Source organism: Schistocerca piceifrons, chromosome 3, assembly GCF_021461385.2.
Source record: "Schistocerca piceifrons isolate TAMUIC-IGC-003096 chromosome 3, iqSchPice1.1, whole genome shotgun sequence".
Classification (NCBI taxonomy): Eukaryota; Metazoa; Arthropoda; class Insecta; order Orthoptera; family Acrididae; genus Schistocerca; species Schistocerca piceifrons.
The window spans coordinates 677,869,872-677,879,117 of record NC_060140.1 but is presented as its reverse complement, the minus strand read 5'-3'; positions in this window follow the sequence as shown (position 1 = coordinate 677,879,117).

The following is a 9,246-nucleotide window of genomic DNA, read 5'->3' as shown; positions in this document are numbered from 1 at the left end:
AGGTCCGTCCCGACGCTCGACTGACCTAGCACAATCTATCCCAAGCTAAAATTGTCCATCTATTTATATCAGTTTTTCCCTCGCTTCTGATGTTATGTCAGAGAGAGACAGAAATTATTACAGGGATAAATTCCCACACGTCAGCTACTTACAGATCGCCACTCTTGGCTCTGGCCTAGTGGCCCGCCTTATACATCACAATAACTTTAAGCAACGCTGCAGTTTTCTGCCTTGTTGTTGCTCCACTCTAAACAAATTGTGCATGCAATACTGCCGTCGCAGCTCCGCACCCGCGAGCGCCATGTTTACCTTGCCTGGGCCGCTGGCTGTTGACTGTTACCACACTCTGCCAGCGGCCCCAGATTTCATCACCCAACTGTACCTTCATTGAATTTTGACAAAATTTCCCTTTCCTTCGACTAGGACTAATACTAGCACAGCAGCGCCATCCCGAATATTAGCCAATAGAATCCTCTTCGTAAATATACTTGAAGTAATATTGAAGTGGTTACGTATAAGTGCGCCATATTTGCAAGACAGAGTAGAAAGCAATGAACGGTCTGCTGTATACAGTAGCAATGGACGGAGCATGCTGCCTTGTGGGACTGTGACAGTGTAGTCATATTGCTGACACTGCATTCGGGGCAAGTAGAAAGAAGCTCTGCCAACGGGGTCGTTAAAGACGATTTGAGCACCTAAGCTCATAGGCGTCACAAAGCCGTGGGGGGCGGGGGTACTTTCTCCGTCCTGGAATCTGGACATCAGAATTTTATTCATAACAGAATTCTCTCGAATTTCTAGCAGTCAGTGTCAGCGACTCCTCTAAACCGCAGAAGTAACATTGCCGACCACGATGAGAAATACTACAGCTTTATCCGTCACTACATGTTTTGGTTTTCCTTAGCTGTCACTGTGTTCTTGGGTAATTATGCCGATTCCTTCCTGCGGCTGCAGTATCGGCGCTTATGTGCAGTCGAGATGGATATGAATCTTTACAGAAATACTGTCTTCAATCATTAGTCTGTCGCTTACAGAGCAGAAAGCAGCTGGAACATCCTGACGTACGGATTTTATCGCCGATTCCCAACGCAAGCACAAGGCGGTAGCTTACGTGCTAGTCATCCGTCAGTAATTCTCTTAAGGACCCCCTCCCCCCCTCCCCCGCGTACTTTCCTTGATGCGCAACGGAATCACAAATGTAGTTTATCACATATCTGTGGAAAAAGAAAACCTGTGATGACCAGCAGAGGCTCTGTTCAGTTTTGCACAACATCACACAGCCGTGCTATATTGTAGGTGTGTTCATCTATACTTAATGTCAAACACTTCACTCGAAAGAAAGGAAATATCATTACTATGCTACAAGAGAGCGAAAAATGTGTGGAATTTGAAGGAGGGGAAAAATGCGCTCTCCAAGATTAGGACCTTCTCTAAGTCTACGGGTACAATACCGCGCCACGTGTGATCACAGAGACACAAGTTCTGCATTTCGGTTGGCATGCTACGCAATAATGTGTCAAACTGGAGAGACTACAGTTACCTTGTTCCAGCCTTATGCTGTTATATCTTGCTTTTTCCCGCCAATTTGATGAGGATTTTGTTGGGCTTCCTATACTAATCTTGTCGTATATTGGACTCCACTTTACCTAACCAACCCAAAAAATGTAACTTCATATATGACATTCGAGATCAGAAAATAGAGATCATGAAAGTAATGCAATAAATCTATTAACGTGAAATATGTGCAGATCTATAACCAAAGAAGGCGTTATATATGGAATCAAAGTCGAATAAGTATTTTTAAAAGATTATTCCCTGTTTCTCAACTTCGTGGGATGTTATGTGACATTTTTATTGATAGTCAGCAACATTTTGTAAGTCTTTTTATATTTCAGATTTTTAATTTTCAGTTTCAACCTAACGTTATGAGAGCATGATATATTATTTTTATGAATATTTGCTAGCTTTACTTCGTAGCTCGTTGGATACCCTCGATTTAATGATATGAAGATGTAATTTTACGTCATTAATGAAAAAGGTGGCATTCACATTCATATTACAAACATAATAAGATGTCCTCTGCATGTACTGTTAGAACATACCGTTTATGTACCAAAGTTATATATCTAAAAAATTCTCGGCAGGCAACTACCAATATTTTGAGACACATTAAGTTTTGTGTGCGTATTGTCAGATTTAGTTCTCAGGCACGGCGCGTTTTCAAACTCACTAAATAAATTATCAGGAGAAAGAAAACTGGCGTTCTACGGATCGGAGCGTGGAATGTCAGATCCCTTAATCGGGCAGGTAGGTTAGAAAATTTAAAAAGGGAAATGGATAGGTTAAAGTTAGATATAGTGGGAATTAGTGAAGTTCGGTGGCAGGAGGAACAAGACTTCTGGTCAGGTGAATACAGGGTTATAAATACAAAATCAAATAGGGGTAATGCAGGAGTAGGTTTAATGACGAATAAAGAAGTAGGAATGCGGCTAAGCTACTACAAACAGCATAGTGAACGCATTATTGTGGCCAAGATAGACACGAAGCCCACGCCTACTACAGTAGTAAGTGTTTATACGCCAACCAGCTCAGCAGATGATGACGAAATTGATGAAATGTATGATGAGATAAAAGAAATTATTCAGGTAGTGAAGAGAGACGAAAATTTAATAGTCATGGGTGACTGGAATTCGACAGTAGAAGAAGGGAGAGAAGGAAACATAGTTGGTGAATATGGATTGAGGAAATGAAAGAGGAAGCCGCCTGGTAGAATTTTGCACAGAGCATAACTTAATGATAGCGAACACTTGGTTCAAGAATCATGAAGGAAGGCTATATACATGAAGAACCTTGGAGATACTAAAATGTTTCAGATAGATTATATAATGGTAAGACAGAGATTTAGGAACCAGATTTTAAATTGTAAGACATTTCCAGGGGCAGATCTGGACTCTGACCACAATCTATTGGTTATTAACTGTAGATTAAAACTGAAGAAACTGCAAAAAGGTGGGAATTTAAGGAGATGGGACCTGGATAAACTGAAAGAACCAGAGGTTGTACAGAGTTTCAGGGAGAGCATAAGGGGACAATTGACAGGAATGGGGGAAAGAAATGACAGGGATGGGGGAAAGAAATACTGTAGAAGAAGAATGGGTAGCTTTGAGGGATGAAGTAGTGAAGGCAGCAGAGGATCAAGTAGGTAAAAAGACGAACATTAGTAGAAATCCTTGGGTAACAGAAGAGATACTGAAGTTAATTGATGAAAGGAGAAAATACAAAAATGCAGTAAGTGAAGCAGGCAAAAAGGAATACAAACGTCTCAAAAATGAGATCGACAGGAAGTGCAAAATGGCTAAGCAGGGATGGCTAGAGGACAAATGTAAGGATATTGAGGCTTATCTCACTAGGGGTAAGGTAGATACTGCGTACAGGAAAATTAAAGAGACCTTTGGAGAAAAGAGAACCACTTGCATGAATATCGGGAGCTCAGATGGAAACCCAGTTCTAAGCAAAGAAGGGAAAGCAGAAAGGTGGAAGGATTATATAGAGGGTCTATACAGGGGCGATGTTCTTGAGGACAATATTATGGAAATGGAAGAGGAGGTAGATGAAGATGATATGGGAGATATTCTACTGCGTGAAGAGTTTGATAGAGCACTGAAAGACCTAAGTCGAAACAAGGCCCTGGGGGTAGACAACATTCCATTAGAACTACTGACAGCCTTGGGAGAGCCAGTCCTTACAAAACTCTACCATCTGGTGAGCAAGATGTATGAGACAAGCGAAATTCCCTCAGACTTCAAGAAGAATATAATAATTCCAATCCCAAAGAAAGCAGGCGTTGACAGATGTGAAAATTACCGAACTATCAGTTTAATAAGTCACAGCTGCAAAACACTAACACAAATTCTTTACAGACGAATGGAAAAACTGGCAGAAGCCGACCTCGGGGGAGATCAGTTTGGATTCCGTAGAAATGTTGGAACACGTGAGGCAATACTGACCCTACGACCTATCTTAGAAGAAAGATTAAGGAAAGGCAAACTTACGTTTCTAGCTTTTGTAGACTCAGAGAAAGCTTTTGACAATGTTGACTGGAATACTCTCTTTCAAATTCTGATGGTGACAGGGGTAAAATACAGGGAGCGAAAGGCTATTTACAATTTGTACAGAAACCAGATGACAATTATAAGAGTCATGGGACATGAAAGGGAAGCAGTGGTTGGGAAAGGAGTGAGACAGGGTTGTAGCCTCTCCCCGATGCTATTCAATCTCTATATTGAGCAAGCAGTAAAGGAAACAAAAGAAAAGTTCGGAGTAGGTTTTAAAATCCACGGAGAAGAAATAAAAACTTTGAGGTTCGCCGATGACATTGTAATTCTGTCAGAGACCGCAAAGAACTTAGACGAGCAGTTGAATGGAATGGACTGTGTCTTGAAAGGAGGGTATAAAATGAACATCAACAAAAGCAAAACGAGGATAATGGAATGTAGTCGAATTAAGTCGGGTGATGCTGAGGGAATTAGGTTAGGAAATGAGGTACTTAAAGTAGTAAAGGAGTTTTGCTATTTGGGGAGCAAAATAACTGATGATGGTCGAAGTAGAGAGGATATAAAATGTAGACTGGCAATGGCAAGAAAAGCATTTCTTAAGAAGAAAAATTTGTTAACATCGAGTATAGATTTAAATGTCAGGAAGTCGTTTCTGAAAGTATTTGTATGGAGTGTAGCCATGTATGGAAGTGAGACGTGGACGATAAATAGTTTAGCCAAGAAGAAAATAGAAGCTTTCGAAATGCGGTGCTACAGAAGAATGCTGAAGATTAGATGGGTAGATCACATAACTAATGAGGAGGTATTGAATAGAATTGGGGAGAAGAGGAGTTTGTGGCACAACTTGACTAGAAGAAGGGATCGGTCGGTAGGACATGTTCTGAGGCATCAAGGGATCACCAATTTAGTACTGGAGGGCAGCGTGGAGGGTAAAAACCGGAGAGGGGTACCAAGAGATGAATACACTAAGCAGATTCAGAAGGATGTAGGTTGCAGTAAGTACTGGGAGATGAAGAAGCTTGCACAGGATAGGGTAGCATGGAGAGCTGCATCAAACCAGTCTCAGGACTGAAGACCACAACAACAAATTAGTTATATACAAACCGACACGTTTTGAATCTTGCCCTCCTTGGAAAAATTTCTGCTGATTCCCGTGCTTAAGATCCCAAGACTGTCAGCAACTGTTCATTCAGAAACAGCTTTATTGTAATAGGTACATATAAAACATTCTATGAAAATAAAATGATCGTAACAAATTCTGTTTACATTTCTATGCTGGAAACACCTAATCATATTATTATTAAGTTGCTAATGCTGCCGTCAAGAGTAATTATTTTATTATTAAGAATTGTACTCAACACTAATTAATTAGAATACATGAGGAAAAGGCCTTAATGAAATTCTATCTCTACAGCACCTTGCTGCTACGTGTGATGTGAGGGACTTAGCTGTTCTGCTGTACCAGAACGGCGCTGTTCATGTGCTTACAGGTAACTCGGCTACAAATCATGTGACCCAAATATGAATTCAGATCGCATACGTAACCTTCAGCTGCCACACATAATACACAGAGTTTGGCCTACAACCAGACATCGACTCCACCAGTGTGTTTATAGAACAAAATTATGCCGGACTGAAATACGATTTGAAGTTAATTCCATAGCTAAACAGGACTATGATTCAATTTTAAGCTCAGTCCGCCTGATTATGGATAATATTAACTGATAAATTGTGAGAGACGTAACTAAGCACAACGAAACATGAAAGGTTTAACCTCCAAAATGTACAGAAATTAATTTAGTCGCAACAAGAACAGTTTAACATGAAACGAAGCACTATAGTCACAAATACTAAAACACTTAGCACTGTAATACGGCACTGAATTGCAACGCTCTCAGTTCACGCAGCCTATCTAAACCACATGGCCGCAAGAGTCTCGCGTCCGTCGGCCGTCGTAATTTAATATATTGTTATGGTTATTCCCCCCCATGAACCATGGACCTTGCCGTTGGTGGGGAGGCTTGCGTGCCTCAGCGATACAGATAGCCGTACAGTAGGTGCAACCACAACGGAGGGGTATCTGTTGAGAGACCAGACAAACGTGTGGTTCCTGAAGAGGGGCAGCAGCCTTTTCGGTAGTTGCAAGGGCAACAGTCTGGATGATTGACTGATCTGGCCTTGTAACAATAACCAAAACGGCCTTGCTGTGCTGGTACTGCGAACGGCTGAAAGCAAGGGGAAACTACAGCCGTAATTTTTCCCGAGGGCATGCAGCTTTACTGTATGATTACATGATGATGGCGTCCTCTTGGGTAAAATATTCCGGAGGTAAAATAGTCCCCCATTCGGATCTCCGGGCAGGGACTACTCAAGAGGATGTCGTTATCAGGAGAAAGAAAACTGGCGTTCTACGGATCGGAGCGTGGAATGTCAGATCCCTTAATCGGGCAGGTAGGTTAGAAAATTTAAAAAGGGAAATGGATAGGTTGAAGTTAGATATAGTGGGAATTAGTGAAGTTCGGTGGCAGGAGGAACAAGACTTCTGGTCAGGTGACTAAAGGGTTATAAACACAAAATCAAATAGGGGTAATGCAGGAGTAGGTTTAATAATGAATAGGAAAATAGGAATGCGGGTAAGCTACTACAAACAGCATAGTGAACGCATTATTGTGGCCAAGATAGATACGAAGCCCACACCTAATACAGTAGTACAAGTTTATATGACAACTAGCTCTGCAGATGACGAAGAAATTGAAGAAATGTATGATGAAATAAAAGAAATTATTCAGATTGTGAAGGGAGACGAAAATTTAATAGTCACGGGTGACTGGAATTCGAGTGTAGGAAAAGGGAGAGAAGGAAACATAGTAGGTGAATATGGATTGGGGGACAGAAATGAAAGAGGAAGCCGCCTTGTAGAATTTTGCACAGAGCACAACATAATCATAACTAACACTTGGTTTAAGAATCATGAAAGAAGGTTGTATACATGGAAGAACCCTGGAGATACTAAAAGGTATCAGATAGATTATATAATGGTAAGACAGAGATTTAGGAACCAGGTTTTAAATTGTAAGACATTTCCAGGGGCAGATGTGGACTCTGACCACAATCTATTGGTTATGACCTGTAGATTAAAACTGAAGAAACTGCAAAAAGGTGGGAATTTAAGGAGATGGGACCTGGATAAACTAAAAGAACCAGAGGTTGTACAGAGATTCAGGGAGAGCATAAGGGAGCAATTGACAGGAATGGGGGAAATAAATACAGTAGAAGAAGAATGGGTAGCTTTGAGGGATGAAGTAGTGAAGGCAGCAGAGGATCAAGTAGGTAAAAAGACGAGGGCTAGTAGAAATCCTTGGGTAACAGAAGAAATACTGAATTTAATTGATGAAAGGAGAAAATATAAAAATGCAGTAAGTGAAACAGGCAAAAAGGAATACAAACGTCTCAAAAATGAGATCGACAGGAAGTGCAAAATGGCTAAGCAGGGATAGCTAGAGGACAAATGTAAGGATGTAGAGGCCTATCTCACTAGGGGTAAGATAGATACCGCCTACAGGAAAATTAAAGAGACCTTTGGAGATAAGAGAACGACTTGTATGAATATCAAGAGCTCAGATGGAAACCCAGTTCTAAACAAAGAAGGGAAAGCAGAAAGGTGGAAGGAGTATATAGAGGGTCTATACAAGGGCGATGTACTTGAGGACAATATTATGGAAATGGAAGAGGATGTAGATGAAATGGGAGATATGATACTGCGTGAAGAGTTTGACAGAGCACTGAAAGACCTGAGTCGAAACAAGGCCCCCGGAGTAGACAATATTCCATTGGAACTACTGACGGCCGTGGGAGAGCCAGTCCTGACAAAACTCTACCATCTGGTGAGCAAGATGTATGAAACAGGCGAAATACCCTCAGACTTCAAGAAGAATATAATAATTCCAATCCCAAAGAAAGCAGGTGATGACAGATGTGAAAATTACCGAACTATCAGCTTAATAAGTCACAGCTGCAAAATACTAACACGAATTCTTTACAGACGAATGGAAAAACTAGTAGAAGCCAACCTCGGGGAAGATCAGTTTGGATTCCGTAGAAACACTGGAACACGTGAGGCAATACTGACCTTACGACTTATCTTAGAAGAAAGATTAAGGAAAGGCAAACCTACGTTTCTAGCATTTGTAGACTTAGAGAAAGCTTTTGACAATGTTGACTGGAATACTCTCTTTCAAATTCTAAAGGTGGCAGGGGTAAAATACAGGGAGCGAAAGGCTATTTACAATTTGTACAGAAACCAGATGGCAGTTATAAGAGTCGAGGGACATGAAAGGGAAGCAGTGGTTGGGAAGGGAGTAAGACGGGGTTGTAGCCTCTCCCCGATGTTGTTCAATCTGTATATTGAGCAAGCAGTAAAGGAAACAAGAGAAAAATTAGGAGTGGGTATTAAAATTCATAGAGAAGAAATAAAAACTTTGAGGTTCGCCGATGACATTGTAATTCTGTCAGAGACAGCAAAGGACTTGGAAGAGCAGTTGAATGGAATGGACAGTGTCTTGAAAGGAGGATATAAGATGAACATCAACAAAAGCAAAACGAGGATAATGGAATGTAGTCTAATTAAGTCGGGTGATGCTGAGGGAATTAGATTAGGAAATGAGGCACTTAAAGTAGTAAAGGAGTTTTGCTATTTGGGGAGCAAAATAACTGATGATGGTCGAAGTAGAGAGGATATAAAATGTAGGCTGGCAATGGCAAGGAAAGCGTTTCTGAAGAAGAGAAATTTGTTTATATCCAGTATTGATTTAACTGTAAGGAAGTCATTTCTGAAAGTATTTGTATGGAGTGTAGCCATGTATGGAAGTGAAACATGGACGATAAATAGTTTGGACAAGAAGAGAATAGAAGGTTTCGAAATGTGGTGCTACAGAAGAATGCTGAAGATTAGATGGGTAGATCACATAACTAATGAGGAAGTACTGAATAGGATTGGGGAGAAGAGAAGTTTGTGGCACAACTTGACCAGAAGAAGGGATCGGTTGGTAGAACATGTTCTGAGGCATCAAGGGATCACCAATTTAGTACTGGAGGGCAGCGTGGAGGGTAAAAATCGTAGAGGGAGACCAAGAGATGAATACACTAAGCAGATTCAGAAGGATGTAGGTTGCAGTAGGTACTGGGAGATGAA